Source organism: Phodopus roborovskii, unplaced genomic scaffold (assembly GCF_943737965.1).
Source record: "Phodopus roborovskii unplaced genomic scaffold, PHOROB, whole genome shotgun sequence".
Taxonomy (NCBI): domain Eukaryota; kingdom Metazoa; phylum Chordata; class Mammalia; order Rodentia; family Cricetidae; genus Phodopus; species Phodopus roborovskii.
The window spans coordinates 2,042,920-2,063,396 of NW_026126469.1; the positions used below are offsets into that span (position 1 = coordinate 2,042,920).

Consider the following 20,477-nt stretch of genomic DNA (forward strand, 5'->3'; position numbering starts at 1 on the left):
ATATATAAAGAATCAACAAAAAACTGGACATCAAGAAAGCAACACAGTTTAAAAGTGGACTAAATGGGGTGTTCTCAAATGATGAAATGTAACTGGCTAAGAAATAAAAAGGTTCCACATTCCTAGTCATCAGGAAAACACCAATCAAAAGTACTTTGAGGTTTCATCTTAAATCAGTAAGAATGGCCAAGATGAATAAAACAAATGACAATTCATGCTCCTGAGGATTTGGGGTAAAGGGAACATTCATTCACTGCAAGCCACTATGGAAGTCAATGTGGTAGTTCAGGAAGCTGGGACTAGATCTCATTCAAAAACCAGCTATACCACTCTGGGGCATAAACCCAGAGAACCCTTCATCCTACTCCAGAGACATGTGCTTATCCACATTCATTTGTACTCTTTTTATAATAGCCAGAAATTGGAAAACAGCCTAGAGTCCACCAAGAGAATGAACGGATAAAGAAAGAAGATGAAGTACATTTACACAATGGAGTATTGCTCAGCTCTTAAATAACCGTGAAACTCCCAAATAAATAGATGGACCCGAAAAAGTCATCCTGAGTGAGGTAACCCAGATCCAAAAAGACAAATATGGTATATATTCTTATATGTGGATGTTAGTTGTTAAGTCTTTGATAAGCACACTACTATACATAGTGTATGGTACTAAGGTAGGATAAATAGAATATATAGATAAGCAAAGATGAGGGGGCTGGAATGGAGGGACTAAATGAAGGTGAGGTGAGAGAAGAGTAAGAGAGGAATGTGGGAAAAGAAAGTTAACAAACACTAAGGGGCCATTTGAGGAGTTACCTGGCAACCTACCTACTACTGTAGAAGCTTTATATACATATAAAAAAGAAATCTAAATGGAAAAAAAAAATACCAGAGGGAATAAAGCCCCAACTAGGTATCTCTTGACACTAAATGAAACCTACAGTGGCAGGAATGGGTCCTATCCAATTGAGTTGTTGGTCAAATGGCTCCCATAGAAAACCCCCAAACAATTCAGACTATCACCAAGACTAATGGCAGCTCTCTATAAACTGATGATATAGCCCTATTGCTAAAGACAACACCTACATAATTCACTGAATGTAGATAAGTGAAGCTGGCACCTACCTAAAGCCTTTACCCTTACTGACTAGTGTTCATGGTACTTGAAAGTACAGCACACACTATCTGAGGAGAAATGTAAACAGCAACACAGCTATAAACTTTGAAATCTACAATAGTGACCTGCCTGTGTCCCTCACTGGTGGCATGTAGGAATTAAGACCTTGGCTAAGAATTCACTTCCCCCTTCTGGTTAGGCAGCTGTAACCTAAGGAAAAGAAAAGCAGGTTTACTGAGGCAAGGTGTGCCTTTGTCCTCAGCAACCTTGGGTCGGGCCCCCTGCAAGTACCCTAACCAGTCCTTGGAACCTGAGATGACTAACCACCCCCTCCACTTCTCCCTCCTCCATCTGGTGCCAGGGTATATAAGCTAGCCCCCCCCCCCCCGGAGTAAGAAAGGATTAATAAACAGCCTTCTTAATATCAGGCAAGAGTCCTGTGTGATCAACCTCGACACCCTCCACAGTTTCTTGGGCTTCCACAGCAGTGCAGGCACCGCAGTGCCATGGCAGTAACTAACCACTATCTGATTGGATTTAAGGCCCACTCCATGACATTGAATCCATGGCTATGATTGCTTGGGTTGCCAAGAAGTTGAGGTTAGCTAGGTCATGGGCCTAGGGGAAAACTAACTAAAGGAAACAAACATACAAAACATTCTGCTACACCCATAGGTAAGTACCTCACTCAGCCATCATCAGCGAAGTCTCCCCTTGCAGTGGACGGGAGCTAATCCAGAGACCCACAACTGGATAGTGTGCAGAGAGTGACAGCCCTTGGAATACTCAGTCCTACATGGGATGTCTCCATCAAAATCCCTCCTTGCCCAGATGGGGGAAAATGTGGAAGAGGAGGCTGAAAGATTATGAGAGCTAGAGAAACTGTAAGATATCAAGGAAACTGTCTTTCAGACACAACAGGACTGACATACATGTGAACTCGGAAACTGTGGCAGCATTCACAGACCCAACCCAGATGGAGCTCAGGGCTAAAGAGGAAGTGGACATGAACTGCCATCCCTAACCCAGAACCTATACCTATTGGCAACTGCGCACAAAGAAAAAGTAGTCTTCTCCAAGGAGTCTCATTAGGTATATACACTTAAAGGAGGGCCCATATCCAGCAGCTGACAACCAACACACACACACACACATACACACAAATGAACTCAATAGTATTTTTGGAGATGTTTGTTTCAGAATGCTTTTGTTTATTTATTATGGTTTCTGATTTTGTGCTCTCTCTCTCTCCCTCTCTCTCTCTCTATGTGTATATGTTTCTCATGCTTTTTGTTTTCTCTGTTTGCTTTGTTTTATTCTGGTTTGTTTGTTCTTTTACTGACTTGTCTGGTTACTAAAGAGAAAGGAAAGAAGGCATGGAGTTGGATGGGTGGAGGTGTGGGGAGGACCTGGGAGCAGATGAGAGAGGGAAAACCATCAAAATATAAACAATGAAAAAATATTTTCAACAAAAGAGGTTTAAAGTGGAATTATCACACCAAAAATTAAGTTATAGTATTACCATAACAAAATTATTAAAATGTAAAAGGTTTAAAATGGGATCGTCACAATAAAAAATTATTACAAGGATGTAGTCTACATCTATTTACACTTCCCAACTTCAGCTGGCCAGCCCCTCCTTTCTTCACAAGTCACATGTGCTTAGTCAGCTGATCAAATGCCCCACTGTTCATGCTTTCTCTGAAAAGTTGTTGCTTTCTTTTGCTCCCTCTTTGGACAGCTGCCAGGCGTGCGGGGGCTGTAGGCAGTCACTCCACAATGAAGTACATTCCAAGTCTCCATTCCACCTTCTTGCTTTTGTTCCCAAATGTCTGGCTAATGGACCACTGAAGTTTGAGGAGTGTCTCAAAGGATATACAGGGTCTCATCAGGCAGCAAAAGATGAGAGTTTAGTCCTTATGTGAGGGACTCTGTCAGATTTGCAGTCCCTGTGTTTCGAGTCACCACTCTGCCACAGCAGTTAACAGCCACTGGCTAGTCAGGACACTTGGAATAAAGCCAACACTCTACAGGAGGCTTGTAGGCTCTGTACTGTTTACCTTTCCTATCTTGTGCTCTACACTACAAATATATTCCTAAGAGTCACTTGGGTTTTGAGAAGGAAAAGAAAAAATGTTTATTTGCAGAAATTTCCACAGGAACCTATTTTTGAATCCATCTCTGAAATAAGGACACAGGTCCCAGAAATGCCTACCCCGGGGCTCTTGGAAAATAAAATGTTGGTTCTGTCCTTGACAGGTAAACCAAAGGGTAACCTACAGTCAATTACACTAATGTGGGACATGAACCAGGAGGCTTTCATTTCTCCAGGTTTTACTGGCTGCCTAATCCTAATCTCTTCTAAATATTCTCTCCCTTCCCCAAGAGCCTAATGCATAACTAGCTGTGTTAACAGCAGCCACTAAAGTCTTACCTGACAGGTGGCTACAGGATAAATTATAAAAATAAGTGAAATTTTCTTATTATTATCCTGTCAATTTCTATATGCATTGCCGCCCATAACAGCAATGCTGAAACAGGTTTGTTTTCTGTAGTTGGTAGAATGCTTAGGATTATACAACTCACATAGTACTGACATGCAACATTTTTGATTGCACATTAATTGTTGCTTAACATCAAAATGGTCCCATAAGTACTGAAATATAACTCACTGCTTTCCTCAATATGTGATAATAAACAGATGGCTAAGATTCAGGTTTAAAGTGCTTTTTTTTTTTCCCCAATGTGTGTGTTTGCCTGCACCATATATGTATATGCACCATATGTATGCCTGGTGTCCATGGAGCTAGAGGTCCACTGGAACAAGAGTTACAGACAGTTGTGAGCAGCCGTGTGGGTGCTGGGAAACATTTCTGAAGCAAATTCTCTGAACCACTGAGCCCTTTCTCTAGCCCCAAGGCCCAGGTTTAGAACACTAGAAATTTAGAGTTACCAGCAGCAAAATGAAAAGTTTATAAGTTAAATTTGAAAATTAAACTTGTAGGAATTAAGACCTCAGCTAAGAATTCACTCCCCCTCCTGGCTCCCACAGCCCTGAAAGCACCCTAGCCAGTCCTTGGAACCTGAGATGAATAATGGCCCCCTTTTGCTTCCCCCTCCTCCAACTGGTGCCGGGGTATATAAGCTAGCTCCCGGAGTAAAGTAGATATAATAAAAAGCCTTCTTAATATCAAGCAAGAGTCCAGTGTTATTAACCTTGACACCCTCTGCAGTTTCTCAGGCTTCTACAGCAGCGCAGGCTCTGCAAAACTCACAATCCTTCTAATGTGACTATTGGGAACTCAGTATATTATATGTGGCCCCTGTCCCTTGGCCCCTGGGGATATTTATAAAGACTCCTTCTCATTTCTTTCCTAGGTTCACAGTTCCTTCAGCCATACCAACTATATCAGTCTTGAGAGTCATAAGGGATCAAACATGACTAGGTGCCCTGGCCCTTGTGGATTTCTTTCAACAAATTTTAAAAATATATAACTAAATGTCCTTGTGATGTTCTTTATTACTTTCCCACTATGCCCAAAGCCTCACAGGACATGTTGAATGCACATTCATTGTGAGGGTCAATATGAACCTTTTGGACACACTGCATATAGTCTTGTCAAACTGCCTCTTCTCAAACAGCAAAAAGGAGAGCTACTCAGGAAATGGTGATTGACAGGCTTGGTTAGGTCTTTCTGTTGCAGGTACATCATGGATCTAGGAAGGTTGTATAAAACAGTGTCCTCTAAACTTCTTAATGAAATATCCCTTTGAGTATAAATTTACCATAAATATCTAATGTATCAATGGACTAAAATGCACATTATACAATAAAAATAAGGTGCAAAAAAAAAAAAAAATAAGGTGGGGTTAGAGAGATGGCCCCACTGGCTGCTCTTCCAGAGAATCTGGGTTCAAGTCCCAGCATCTACATGGTGGCTCACAGCCCTATGTAACTCCAGTTTGAGGATATTTGACACCCTCTTCTAACCTCTGCAAGAACCAGGAAATCACACAGTATACATAAATTCATGCAGGGTAAAACACTCATACACATAAATTTAAAAAAGAAAACAACTTAGGATGAAATAAAGGCTAAAACATTTAGAAATATGCCCATTAAAAAAATCTTGCTTACATAGTTTGTATACGCCCAAGAGTGGTATTGCTGGGTCTTGAGGTAGATTGGTTTTCAATTTCTGAGAAACTGCTACACTGATTTCCAAGGCTGCACTCCCACCAGCAATGGAGGAGTATTCCCCTCTCTCTCCATCCTCTCCAGCATAAAATGTCATCAGTGTTTTTGATATTAGCCATTCTGACAGGTGTAAGATGATATCTCAGAGTTGTTTTGATTTGCATTTCCCTGATGGCTAAAAATGTTGAACAATTCCTTAAATGTCTTTTGACCATTTGAGAGTCCTCTATTGAGAATTCTCTGTCTAGATCTGTACCCTACCTTTTAACTGGATTATTTGGTGTCTTGATGTCTAGTTTCTTGAGTTCTTTGTATATTTTGGAGATCAGCCCTCTGTCAGATGTGGGGTTGGTAAAGATCTTTTCCCATTCTGTGAGCTGCCGTTTTGTCTTGTTGATCATGTCCTTTGCCTCACAGAAGCTTCTTAGTTTCAGGAGGTCCCATTTATTAATTGTTGCTCTCAGTGTCTGTGCTACTACTGTTATATTTAGAGATCAGTCTCCTGTGCCAATGTGTTCAAGGCTATTTCCTACTTTCTCTTCTATGAGGTTCAGTATGGCTGAATTTATGTTACGGTCTTTGATCCATTTGGACTTGAGTTTTATACATGGGAATAAATATGGATTTATTTGCATTTTTCTACATGTCCACATCCAGCTATGCCAGCACCATTTGTTGAAGATGCTATCTTTTTTTCCATTGTAAAAGTTTAGCTTCTTTGTCAAAAACTAAATGTCCACAGGTCTTTGATTATATCCCATTGGTATACCTGTCTGTTTTTATGCCAATACCAAGTGGTTTTCATTACTATAGCTCTATAGTAGAGCTTGAAGTCAAGGATGATGATACCTTCCTGACGTTTCTTCATTGTACAGGATTGTTTTAGCTATCCTGGTTTTGTCTGTCTGTCTGTCTGTCTGTTTGTTTTTCCATATGAAGCTGAGTACTGGTCATCTGTGAAGAATTGTTCTGGGATTTTGATGGGGATTGCATTGAATCTGGAGATTGCTTTTGGTAGGATAGCCATTTTTACTATGTTGAAACAGCTGACTCAAGCTAGTGGGAACTTACTGATTCTAGACTGACAGCTTGGAGAACCTACATAAGACTGAGCTAGGCCCTCTGTATGACAGTTGTATGGCTTGGGCAGTTTGTGGGGCCACTTGCAGTGGTATTCCTAGTACATTACTAGCGTTTGTCCATTCCCTATGGAGAGATACCTTGCTCAGACTACATACAGGGATAGGGCCTAGGTCCTGCCTCAATGTGATGTGATAGACTTTGTTGACTCCTCATGGGAGGCCTCACCCTCTCTCACAAGTAGATGGTGGGGGGGGAGGGGATTAAGGGGGAAAGAAGCAGGAGGAGGGGAGGAAGAGGGAACTGGGATTGATATGTAAAATAAAAGATTGTTATGTAAAAAAAAGAAAAATAGCAAGTTATTTCTCATTCAAATGTCACTTTGCCTCAAAGGGAAAGACTGTACAATCCACTAGGAAAAACTAAGCACTACTCATGAAAGTCATCAAAATGAGAGCATGCAGATCTTTTGTTCAGCACTTATTTAAATCCCATGCCCATTGTGTAGCTTGTGGTGTTTATGGTCAAGTAGTACCAAGTACTACCAGAATTCCACTATCTGAGATAATGTATTATCAATCAACATAACTGGCAGATTGTAAAATGGCAGGCATGAAGGGCACGGGGAGCTTGCATGGTCACTAGCTACACTTCTGCCAGATTTCCTGAGAGTATCACATATACTAGATGTATTTGAGATGTAGAATGAAGAAGCCAGAGAACCTCTATGAATCAGGGAATGCTGCTAAGTGTGACGGCTCAGGCTTGTATGCCAGCACTCAGTAGGCAGAGACAGGAGGATCTCTTTGAGCTAGAATAGTGAGTTCAAGATGCAGTGGGTTTGGGCATCAGGGGAGAGTGCTCAGTCTTTTTTTTTTTTTTTTTTTTAAAAAAAAAAAACTCCTTATGAAAAAGCATTTCATTTTGCCACCTGCGTCCTGTCCCCAGTACTCTGTCTGCATAAAACACTCAATAGACTATAGGTCTGAAGAAGATGACATCAAGAAGGCTTACCTGTAATATTTGGGTTCCTAAATAGTTCTCAAGGATCTTACACATTTCATCTTTAACATTCAAATTATTCCTAAGACTTAAATAAATCATAAATGTAACATAGTGATTAGTTTTTACTGTCAACTTGACACAAACTCCAGGGAAGAGAGAGGAAACAGAGGAATTACCTCCATTAGATTTCCTGTGGGCATGCCTTGGGGAATTGTTTTGAATAATAATTGATATAGGAGGGCCCAATCCACTGTGGAGAGCATCATCCCTAGGCTCTAGAAAAACTAGATGAGCAAGCCAGAGGGTTCAAGCCAGCAAGTAGCATTCTTCCATGGTCTATCTTCAGTTCCTGCCTTGAGCTTGTGCCCTGGCTTCCCTCTGTGTTGACATTTTCTGGAAGTGTAATTTGAAATAAACCCTTTCCTCTCCAACTTACTTTGGGTCATGGTAGTTACCACAGCAACAGAGAGTAAACAGAGACAGGACTTAAACACATTGTGGCATCAATGCTAAAATTGTGATCTGTATCAGCCACATTTTGCCTACAAAAGTACTGAGAAATCTAATGATTTTCAAGCTACATGCTCCCAAAATTTTAGTCACATTCTCTAGATCTGTCTAGATTGCAGAAGAAGATCTAGCACTATAATTCGATTTTGGGATATAATCACCACACTGAAAAAAATTAAAGGCATTTCATTGGTTTATAAATTCTTACATAAAAGTAACAGAATAGGGCTGGGGATGTAGGACAATGGTAGACTAGCTATGCAACCATGCACAAACTCCAGGTTTGACCCCCCCCCCAGCCAAAAACAATAACTAAATAAAGACAAAATAAGATAATCTGGTAAAGAAATGTCTAAATAAAAATGATCTCAGACTAAAGACATAAGTTTAAATAAGATTTTTTTTCCAAGCCTGCAATTCAAATAAATGGCAATAAATTATAGAACCCAATGCTAAAACAACTGTTGATCAAAGTTCTTCCTAGAAAAGTAAATTGAAGAAAAAATACCAGAAAACTGTGTCACCTTCCACTGATGCCTTAAAAGCTAGCTAAATAAAAGCTAAATAAAAGTTAGAATGAACCCATCAGACTAATAACAACATCAACATTTTTTTAAAAATGTAGTAAGCTTTTTTCTGTTTACTTTTGTGTTCATTGGTATTTTGCCTGCATGTATGTCTATGTGAGGGTGGAACTGGAGTTACAGTTGTGAGCTGCCTTGTGGGGCTGGGATTTGAACCCAGGTCCTCTGGAAGAATAGTCAGTGTTCTTAAGGACTGAGACATCTCTCCAGCCCAACATCAACATAATTTATGTTGTTCAGGCTGACCTTGAACTCCTGGGTTCATCAATGCTTCTGCCTTAGCCTCTGAATTAAGTGAGACTGTTACCATACACAGTCAAATGTAGGTTTCATAACTATATTCTTTCTTCAAGAAAATAACAGTTTAGAAGAACAGTTTGAAAATGTGTTAACAAGTAAGTTTTTCTAAGAATCTGGGAACTTTTTGAGTACTTAGTAAGAACATGCTTACCCTGAAATTGCTCAATGGAATTATGGTCATTTTCAAAATTTTACTGTGTTATTCAGCAGTATTCCCTATGCTATGTCATCAGATAAAGTTACAACTTTAAACCAAGTACCCTAATGTACATTCCTCACTTGAGCAATGAGTTAGACTCACATAACTTTCATAAACCAGAAGCATTTTATTTAATAATAATGTGAACACTTAATACAACTACCTAATGTGCTTGGGTTTAATTTAATTCTGTTTTAAATATAAGTCTGTCCAATCTCAGCATTCAGGAGACAAAGACAAGCAGATCTGTGAGTACAAGGCCAGCCTGGTCTACATAGCAAGTTTCCAAACAGCCAGGGCTACACAGAGAAACCCAAACCCCTCAGACACACAAAAGAAACAAAATTTGTCTAAAATGCCACATTATAATTTGTACCCTTTGCAGTTTATTAAGCATCACTGTAAGAACTTATGTTCAGTATTAATGACCCTTCTCAATGTCAACATTAATAATGAACCAGGATCATGGTACTAAGGGCAAAGTCATCATGGTAGTCATATTAACCACAGCTTCAAGAGGGAAATTAGTTCCAGTTTACAGCTTAAACCTATGTTTTCAGAGTACTATTTTAGGGTTTCTTTCTGCTCATTAATGTTATTATTTTTAAGTTGTCTTCTGGAATAGTTTCAGTTCTGTTCAGGGCAAATTTAGTTATTATACTAATGCAATGCATTGGGATTAACAGTAAGTAATTACATAGTAAGGTGAAGTTTCTCAGAAGGGTGGGGGATGTGGCTCAGTAGTAGAGCACATTCATATCATGCTCAAGGCTATGAGTTCAACCCCCACTTACAAAAGTAATTAAAAGTGAAAAATAAGGGGTTAGAGAGATCACTGGAGATTAAGCTAGCTTGCTGTTTTTGCAGATGACCTGATATGAGTTCTACATCAAGTACCTCAAAACTGCCTGTAAGTCCATCTCTACAGAATCCACACCTTTTGCTGGCCTCTATGGACACTCAAATGTGCATAATCACACACAGACATACACTAATGCCCATAACTAAAAATAAAAAAAGTCTTTGTTTTCAAGTGAAAAATAAAACCAAGTTACGTGTTGAAGTAACTATTAGCCCTTGTGGCTGAAGACAACTATCTTGATTAAGAGCTTTTGTTTGGCCAGCAGAAATGGCTAAGCAAGTAAAGGGGCTTGCTCCCTAGCCTGAAGACCTGAGTTCAAGCCCATGTGGTAGTTGATGAGAACTGACTCCTGAAAGCTGTCCTTAGATCTCCATATACATGACCCCCCACCGATGGGGAAGAAACTCATTTGCCTCCAGCTTTAAAGGGAATAAATGCTCCTTTTAAATTCAAGTCCACCTTCTTCTGTAGAATTCTTCCTCTGTGGATTCTTGCTTTCATTTCTATATTGAAAAGACATGAATACTCATAGTTTCTGTCTGCCTGCATTGCTTTCACTATTGTTAGAAGGAGGCGGTGTTCAGTAGTAATTCAGGAGGAAACTCGTGATGTTCAATGGCACCACCTGCAGAACTATGAATGCCAGCAGAGATACTCTTAAAAGAACAGTAGGGATTGTGTTCTTTGTTTGTTTGTTTTTGTCAAATTGACACAAACTTGAGTCATTTAGGAACAGGGAACCTCAACTGAGAAAATGATGCCATGAAGTGGGCCTGTGGACAAGCCTGGGCATTTTCTTGATTAGTGACTGACACAGGATGGCCCCGCCCTCTGCAGGTGCTCCTGGGTAGTTTAAGAGGACAAAAGGAGCAAGCCACAGTACAACCTATAAACAGCAGTTCCAGTGTCCCTGTGGCAGTGTGTGCTTCCAGGTCTCCGCTCTGCTTGTGTTCCTTCCTCTCTTGGCTTCTCTCAGTGATGAGTCATGATCGCGATGTGTAAGTCACTTAAATCCTTCCCCTCCAAAGTTGGTTTTTGTCAGTGTTTTTTTCACAGCAACAGAAGGCAATCAGAAGAGGACAAGTGAAAAAAGAAAAACAAATACCTAAGGACTTTGACTCATTCAGGAAGAGGAACTTGACATTCACTATAATTTCCCAGATCATCAATGAACCCTTGGGTTTGTTAGTTATTCTCAAGCACTTTAAGGAGGTCAGAGTAGGACTTACTCTTTCCATTAAGTGCTTTATCTAGCAATTTCTATCCACGAGGCTTTCGGCAAGCACTCATAAACACACAAATCATCAAGGCACATTCTACCACTTCTTATTCTATTCCCTGACCTTATCATGGAGAACTGAGCAAGAATGTACTGAGACCTTGCAGACATTTGAAAGAACTAATTTTCTCTGGTAAGCTAAAAGCAGGGACCCTGGGGCATCATGGGAGTCACTGACTTAGTGTCATAGTATGTGAGACTAGATCTGTATATAATTTACATTAGTAAGCTAAAGACTGTTTTCTCCATATAGTTTATGTATTTGTGAGGTACAAAGTGTTTTCATTTCTTTTGATATTTCTAGATTATGTGGGTTGTCTTCATACATCTTTGAACAGTCAGAAATCTAAACACAAAATAAAATAATGACCACAAATGGACCTGTCCAGGCCAGCTGAGCATAGTAATGATAAATAAAACTTTAGAGAAATAAAGCAAAACTTAAGAAAAGATGGTGACTAAACAGTATATTTAAGGGGTTTAGTTAATGGCAATATTCCCTCCTATGGTTTTACAACAACATAATCCAAAATCTTAGCCATTTTTGTCTTGGGCATTTATAGTGCTTCAGGAACTTACAACTAAATTATGTATGACAAAGCAGCTAACTCATTGGGGTCAGACTTTTCATGGATGTATGTCAGCTTTACACAGTGAATTCAGAAGGCTGTATTCTGCCTTCACCTGCAGCAAGAATTTTAAATGGTAATTAGTGTGAGAAGTCAAGTTTGCTGTAGGAAGAAAATTAAAACTTTAGCTTTATGTCTCTCGCTTTCCTTTCCTGTCACCTTTGCTGTTCTTCCATATGCTGGGGAAGGCCAGCATATGGAGAAGGCAGGGCTAATGGGACTTAAGGGTGGGTGGGATGGAAGGAGAAGAATCACCGAAGCACACTTTGTTAAGACATGTCACAATGGTATCTATCATTCTATGTGCTAATTTAAAAGCAATATGAATGTAGGGAAGGGATTTACTGGAAGGGGAGTGATAGGGTCTAGGGTATGAGGGAGGTAAGGGTATGATGGTAACAATATTCAGAGTGTACTATATGAGACTATTAGAGGAAATTCAATTAAATGTTTTCTAAAAAGTAAAGGGCACAAAGTTCATATACCAATCAGGACCGGTTAGACATGTGGTGAGTAATTAATGAAATTTCTGAGTCAACTATGGGGTTTAATTCTACTTCCTCTTTGTGTCACCAGCATTATCTAATGACATCTCATACACTCCCATCCGAGTTGTTCTCAACACTCTCAATCTTTCAACAGCATTCACACAGCCAGTTAATTGCTGTCCGAATGAGTCTACTCACTGAAAGTGCTGTACCTTCTATATCCTCGTGCCCCACACCTTCTTCTGATGACCTGCTGTCCCACTGCTCCTTGGGGACATGCCAATGCCCCGCACTCCACAGGGCTGCCAAGGTTATAGCTCCAGAATATGCATACAACCTCAAAGCTTAAAACTTTAAAATGTCAGTGAGCTTGGCAAGACATAGCATAAGGCAACAAGGGTTGGTGCTCTAACTCACAGTTCCTCATCACTCTCAAGTCCAACTCCACACTCCTCTACTGCAAACCTGTCTACTCTTCATAGCTCTTGACCTTTTATGTATGCTCCTCTTATATTCCAAGTCTTTAACTACCTGGCAAAGTCAGTGTATAGCTGTCCCAAAAGTGACCTTGTCCTGCTTCTGGACAGGGTATGAAGCCACAGCACTTTCCCATACCATTGAATTGTTATTAAAGAGCCTGGGGTTAATATATTTCATTCACTAAAGTGAGATTACTGAAGGTAAGACTGCCTTTACTTCTCTATCACACCAACAGCCATGGGTATTAATCCATCTAACTCTGACGTGGAACGATTCCATCTGATCTGTTCAATACTAGAAATTTTTATGCAAATACCATGCCCTTCAATTATATAAAAGAGAAAAAGTCAATCTTACAGAAAACAGATGCTGAGGTCAGCTTACTCTTCCTAGAGTTTGGACATTTCCAAGAGGAGAGAAAGAAGGTCTAGGGCAACTTCACATTAGCACTGAGTATGCTCAGGCACACACCTTTCTCCCAGATTACAGATCTTTGTTTGTATAGGGCACTGTAATATCTGAAGGTTAAACAAAGAGGCCAATTTTACAGTCAACTTGTCAATGCATTACTGCCATAGTCTAACATAACCATGACTATGGTTTAAATGTGAAATGCCTACTATAGGGCTCATGTGTTTGAACATATGGACCCTAGCTGGTGGTCCTGTTTGTTGGAGAAAGTATGATCCTGGGGGAAAGCTTTGGAGTTTTCACAGCTTGGCCCTACTTCCTATTTTCCCAATGCTACCTGATTGGTAGGCTGGCTTCATGCTCTGCTGCCATGCTTTCCCCTCCATGAAGGACTCCATCTCTCTGAGCCAAAACAAGCCCTTCCTCCTAACTGCTTTGGCCACAGCAACAATGAGAAAATAAGACAAGCACAGAAGACAAAGACAAAAACCACAACTTAATATCCTACCATTTTCTCCCAGAATACATTATCTTCCTCCAAGATATGACTCAGTCTCACTGCCTGCTACTTAAATCCCACACTCTGAAGACTTTTGCATTACTGTACTTCCTCCCATAAAAGTTCCATAGTTGTATCACAGGATCTCCCTGGTCCATGTAACATCTTAACTTCTGGAGAGTACATGCTATTTCTCTAACACAGCACTGGGATAGTGAAGGGCTTTACAGCCACTCAGATGCCCATCCACCCGATGTTTAGGTCCTCTCTGTAATGCCTTTTACCAATATTTATGCAATTTTTTTACCTGAGTACAAATGGTAATAATAAAGTTCTTGTCAAGCCAGCACAATTATTAGGAAGTTTATCCTTAAAGTTTTTACTGCTGTATACTTTTTAATGTAAACACAAAATAGCCTGTTGTAACCATTACCCAAGAAGAAATTGTAAAAAAAAAAAAAAAAAAAAAAAAAAAAAAAAGCAAAGTCCATCTCCTAGGCAATGATGATAAACCCCCTCTTACTCAGATTAGCTACTCAAATGGAACTATGTATATGCTTTGTAGAGACAGAAGGCACCTGCAGGTGAAAGAGCATGCTCAGAAGTGCACTTTTACATTGTGCCCTGTGGTATGGTAGGGTATGTAAGTGATGCCTTGAATTCTGGTCACTGGGACTCTACTCAGCATACATATCACAGCTCCTTAGCTCAAACAAAATAACATTTTACCTTGCCCAGGAAGGATCCACACTCACCAAGTTGGACTTTGACAAAGTTAATTTCCACAGCTATGCTTTCCTAAGAGATTTCTCAAGGACACTTGTGACTACACAAGTTTCACTTTGTGTGTCGACTTTAAATAGATACACCAAGAATAAGATAAGACCTTCATCTCACAGCAATTCTCCTGTCTTAGCATTCTGAGTGTTAGTATTACAAATGTTAGTGATGATGTCTGGTTTTGTGCTGCACTTTTCTAAATGCTGACTCTTCATCCCCACTGTTTTGAAATGTTTGAAAAGAACACACATACAGAATTAAGTTGTGAAGAAAATGTATCCTCAGTGCCTGTTCCTAGCACAAGAGACCAAAGACTTTTTTGTTTTTCAATTTGTGTTTGGGAAGAAGAGCACAAATGTAGATATAAAAAGACAACCTGAGGAAGTTGGTTACCTTCTACCATGTGAATATCCCAGGGATTGAATTTAGGACCTCAGACTTGGCAGCAAGCAACTTTATCCACTGAACCATCGTTTCACCAGCCACCCCCCCCCCTTTTTTTTTCTTTGAGATAGGGTTTCTCTGTATTGCCTTGGAGCCTGTCCTGGAACTAGCTCTATAGCTGGCTCAAACTCACAGAGATCTGTCTGCCTCTGCCTCCCAAGTGCTGGGATTAAAGGCGTGAGCCACCAACGCCTGGCTCACTAGTCCTTTAACAAGATTTTTATATAATCCTATTGCTTGCACCCTCCATATTCTCCCCCATAAAGTGAACACAATACCCTCGTGGAACTGGATCATGTGATTGTCTTATGATTTAAAGTATCCTATTTAAATGAGACTTTCTTATATAAACAATTTCTGATTACCTAATCTAAAGCCTGCTGCCCCCAACCCTTCAACACGTATCTGTCTTCAGAAAACTGTGCAACCTTGTTCTCCTTTATTGCATCTTATCCCTCTTCCATGAAAATCTCACCAGTGACCTTGCACCAAGTCCTCCGTATAGGCAACAGGAACAGTGCAAAGTCAATGTTCAAGAACTATTTCATGAAGAAATGAAAAGTTGACAGCAATGACAGTAACATCTTCAAAGAAAGAATGTCTTCATAGTGTGGAGGGGTCCTAGGAAAGGTAGACACTTGGCTAGCAAAGGAACAGAGGGATGGAAATCAGGTAAGCCACCTAGGCTGAGCATTGGATGTGCAAAGATGAGCCCCACGGAGCCAAGCCACGGCAGACAGGGATCTGGCTGACAGATGTGGAGGCTGAGAAGAATTACCCTGTCTTTTGGACTGTACCTCCTTAGTGTTTGTCCCACTCTACTCCACCTACCTCAGTCAACAAACAAGATTCTGGTTGTCACTTAATTTTCATGTGCAGACAGCCACAGGAAGACAATGTACAAACTAAGCATCCAGCTATCTACTTGGTTTGATAAGTGTGTTTTTTTGTTTGTTTGTTTGTTTTGTTTTGTTGGTTTCTTTAATATCAAGCATTTATAATGAGAAACCTATGTTTCTTGTGACTTTGATAACTGAGGCAGAAAAGAGAATGCTGCTGCCCATAAAGCTGTCCCTTCTGACTTCTTGCAACATTAAGGAAACCTTGCCTTTGTAGAGCAGCGCAGCTCAGGAGTCATTGGGAGACATAAGAGGACAACTCAGAACAGCCAGAACTAGAATCTAGGGCAAATTGAAATGCCCCTTCCCAAATGCAGCTTTCACGTGATTACATTTTTCACATGCTTTGCATGTCGCACCACAACACAGAATTTTGCTGATGCATACAATTATCTCATTCTAGGTAGTACTCAAAATATGACAACACAAGATTGTGGGGAAGGAGAAGAGAACAATTTTCAGTACATCTACTTAAGGAAACAAACCAGCAGCTCCAAGTACCTGTGAGCAGAACAGCATTTGCTAGGAATGCTAGGAGACACTGATTTTCTAATCTAAGTTCCTATTCTACTCCACCTTTGAAACTCAAGGACAAAGCAGGTCACAGGGGCCTCAAAGAGTGAGCTTGAAGACAATGGGTCTACGCTCTAAAGATACAGAAAGATTTAATTCAGAAATTAGAGTAAAATTTTTTTAAAGGAATAAAGTTATTAAAAACTAACCAGTAGTTTTAGTACTATGACCTATTTCTGGGTTATGTCAGATCAGGCAGCTCTTCAGCAGGATGTGTCAAAATAAAACAGCAAAACCATGACCCCAGTGAACTCACAGCAGCTTGATTTGCTGTCTGCTTTGACAGTGAAGGGGCTGAATCACTCGGAACTTTACTTAGCTTTCTATTTGTTTTCTATTTAATATTTTTATAAGAAACAACTCAGAATAGTACATTTTTACATATTTGCCAACATCAAACACACATGGTTTCCTAAATTGCACTGAAGAACTAAAAAGAGAGTTAGCATTAAGAGAGTTAGCAGAAGGCTCAAAAAACACCTAACCCTAGCAGTCCCCACACATTTTAAGACAGGTCCCAGTAGACCTGAGAATCTGTGCATCCTCAGTCCTCATGAAAGAAGCCAGCACCAGGGCTGGGGACCAATCTGTCAAAGCCATGAATACAAGCAGATACCTTACCAGATCTAAACCCACAGGAAGTGAGGAGCAGAGACCTGGCTCTGCACAGGGAATGTTGACTATCTTGGTAGGGATCCCCAGTGCTCTGTATGGACTGGTTGAGGCACTCTCTACAGTGTTACGTTTGTCAGTGGTTAATATAACAAAGACTTTGAACTGTTTTATTCTTTCAAAGTTATATGTCTTAAATGCATCCAGATATACTTTTTAATTACAGAAAAGGAAAATCATTGTGTTGTTACTCACACAAGACAAAGTAAAAACCCCATTATCAAGTCAGAGGTGAGTGAATGCCCATTTAACATTTTAGAGAGGGGTCACCCTTTTTCCTCTAGTCCATATCTGCCTTGGACTTTCTCCTGAGAGTTTTGTGCTCTGGGAGGTAAGACAGCTGCACACTTGATCACATTTTCTGGATTTATTATTTGTTATGCCAGAAACCTGAACAAACAGGATCTTAAGAAATATGCTTACAAGTATACCCACCAAAGTCTACATCACCATTGCAGACATCCACTTAAAAATACCACCTTGCTAATTGAAGCTGGTAACTGGAAAATAGTAGCACATTCACAAATAGTCAATTGGTGAAGTGCAGATTTATACTGCCCATTTAGTGGCCTAAGTAACTATCACTACAGCCCACGATAAGCACATTTCACCCCAATACTGTTTCAGGTTCCTAAGATACAGGGTAATTAAAGCAATAATAATACCATGAATACACATGATTTGACTTTATAAAACTTAAATTTGCTTATTGATTTTGATTAGTTAATTTTTTTCTGAGTAACACAAGGTTAGCTGGAAAGATTGTATAGTTATTAAGGAAGTTCTCAGGTACACATGTCAAGTATTGTTGAAATATGTTTCTTAAAGATAGTATGTACCTATATTAATTTGCATATTTTAAACATTTTAATATAAATGCAGAATACTAAAGTCAACTACAGTTAATACCAGAAATCAACAAAAACAATTAGGCTTGAAAAATATTAATGAAATACAAGCATTAGTCCTTGACTAATACCAGGTTAACTAATTTCATACTGTCAAAAAAAAAAGCATAGTGCTGTGACCAGTGACTGGTTCTAGTTCTCTAGGTAGCCACTGGCTCACTATATGAACACTCAAGAGGACAACATGGTTCAAGTTTGACTGAATTGTACATGCAAGACTCCAATTGCAGCCCTCCATGCAGAAAATAAAATGGCAGACTAGCTAAACTCAGGGTGGCTAGTGCTTGGTTTCAACAGCTGAAACATGGCATGAAAGAAGTCTCCAGAGCATAAAGCTGTTTTTATTTTATACTTTTATATTTTAGGGCACAGTTTGTGGGAAGGAGATACAATGCTGCTTTACAAAGGATATAGTAGTCCCTTGTTTGAGCTACCAACCTCTAAGCCACAAGGAAAAATGTCAGTCATCCTTTTGTTAAAACTAAAATTTCTTTCTGTGGCTTATAATATGCAACACACATTTTTAAGTAGCTGTGGACAAAAAGAAATAACAGTAACAAAGGAAGCTATTAAAAACCAAGCTCTTAAAAACCACCCCTCCCTTATCGCGGAGCCTCCATCTGTCATTATAGCGCCGTCATATTGTTTCCACATGCTCTGGCCCTTGAAACCTGGACAGAAACACTACATCAGCATTACATTTAAAACATGTGGTCCAGCACAAACCTTGATTTGAGCATGAGCTACAAATGCCACTGACAGAAGTCATTTCTCAAATAAGGACAAACATTGAACCGGCTGTGGCCATGCTGTATTTCAGTAAGAACACTGGTGTAATTCACTGAGAAGCCATTACAAGACGACTGTCTATTTGCCACATTCAAAGATCACAGTACACTTTCACAAGCAGGAAATATTTTTAAAAATTACAGGATAATTCCAAAACATAATTGTACAGGCTGTCTAAAGATCAATAAAACACAAGTGTGTAAGCTTTTCCAGGGGTGTCTTACCAAAGAGCTTAGCACTTCCTTTCTTTGACCACAGAGAGATGATATTCACACCAAATGCTGTACAAACTGGATATGCAGTGCCACATTACTTACCCTAGAAAAGCTGATTTATTCCTTGTGGTTACAAGTCACAAATGGCTGGAGCACAACGCCCAGCATTTGTTCTTCTAGTGAGCCGTACCCCGTCTCCGGAAAGACCAGTGCACTGAAGATAATCTCACACTACACAGGCTTCCCTACTAACCCCATGTTCCCAGCCCAGCAAGGATAATCACATTCTGGCAGAGGGGAGTGAACAGATGGTGGATTCCATGGTAACCAGCCCTCCTAAGGCGATTGGTAGAAGTATGTGACTCAGGCTTACTGGGTAACAATGGCGGTCTTTGTGTTTCAGCCCTGCAAAGCCTAAGTGAAGAAGTATGCACAGGGCTTGCTCAGCAGGTGTTTAGCTATTTAAACCAGGCAGTACAGACCAACTAAAAGCTTTCTGTAAATTGACCCTTGACAGAACAAAGTCCTAATATTTCAGATAGGCTGTTCTACTCATTCAGGAAGAAAGGTCATAGAAAGTTAACTGCACAAACAAAAAACTTGAAAGTTTACTTGCAAAACCAAGATAACACATTGTAGAAAAGAAAGCTATATCAGCAAGTCATTTTCTGAACTATAATCCCCCTCAGACCTGAAAACTGGCTTTATATTTTTAAGGATTTTTAAGGCAAATATATTTAAATATATAAAATATCTTATTTTGGAAATAAAGTCAAGTTTTCAAAATCAATTCTTTTGAAAGAAATTATGATTTATTTCTTGTTCTTTATTGAATGGGAGAAAACACAGCGCAGATTTTAAATCTAAATCTTCCTAGAGCCTTACTCACTCATGATAAGCTCGAAACATCTTAGTTTTGCTTGGGATGACTTTAGTTTGTTTCTGCACGCACTGAGATTACATGCTGACTCAGCAGGAAAACTGCCCTGTGTTGTTCACTGACAAGTGAACATAATCCTAGGAAAATTCTAATGGCTATAAAACCAAACATACCACACAAAAAACACACACCGGGATAATTCATGACCACAAACACTCAAAATATTATAAGAAGTAAAACTTTTAAAAGGACAAGACAACAACAACAACAATAAATTGAGGATAAACCTAAAAAGAAAATGAAGCATGTATACTCCAACAACACTGTGGGTTTACTGTACCAGAAATTACAGAGTTCCTTTCTTGACACAAAAAAAGAAATATAACACAAATATTACAGGAAGAAATAAGCACTACTTGTAGATGCAATAAATCCATCCCTGTAAAAATAGTCAATCAAGTCGGGTGCTGTTTAAAGTGTCAGAAGTTTAGTTTCAAAAAGAAAAAAAAAAAAAAAACACAAGAATTAATGAATGCCTTGAAAAGCAAAATCCATCAGAACTTCAGTAAGACTTAGCTTACAAACAATGACTACAAAAAGAGTAGAAATGTAGCAATAATATTGTTAAGAAATGTGGATAAACTATTTGGGAAAACCAGCAAAAATCTTACCACAA

At 39.5% G+C, this 20,477-nt stretch overlaps 1 protein-coding gene across 3 annotated transcripts in view; it reads right to left on the reverse strand.

The window, feature by feature from the left end:
• The window catches only part of Fgd4 (FYVE, RhoGEF and PH domain containing 4), a 204,045-nt gene that overhangs the window by 140,235 nt on the left and 43,333 nt on the right, over nucleotides 1-20,477 (reverse strand). The window contains exon 1 of one of the 3 annotated variants that reach the window (XM_051190984.1): nucleotides 19,024-19,115. The exons of the other annotated variants lie outside the window; for them this stretch is intronic. The gene's annotated coding sequence lies outside the window, so the exon portion shown is untranslated. Of the gene's footprint in view, nucleotides 1-19,023; nucleotides 19,116-20,477 lie in introns of those variants that run through there. 3 annotated transcript variants of the gene reach the window in all.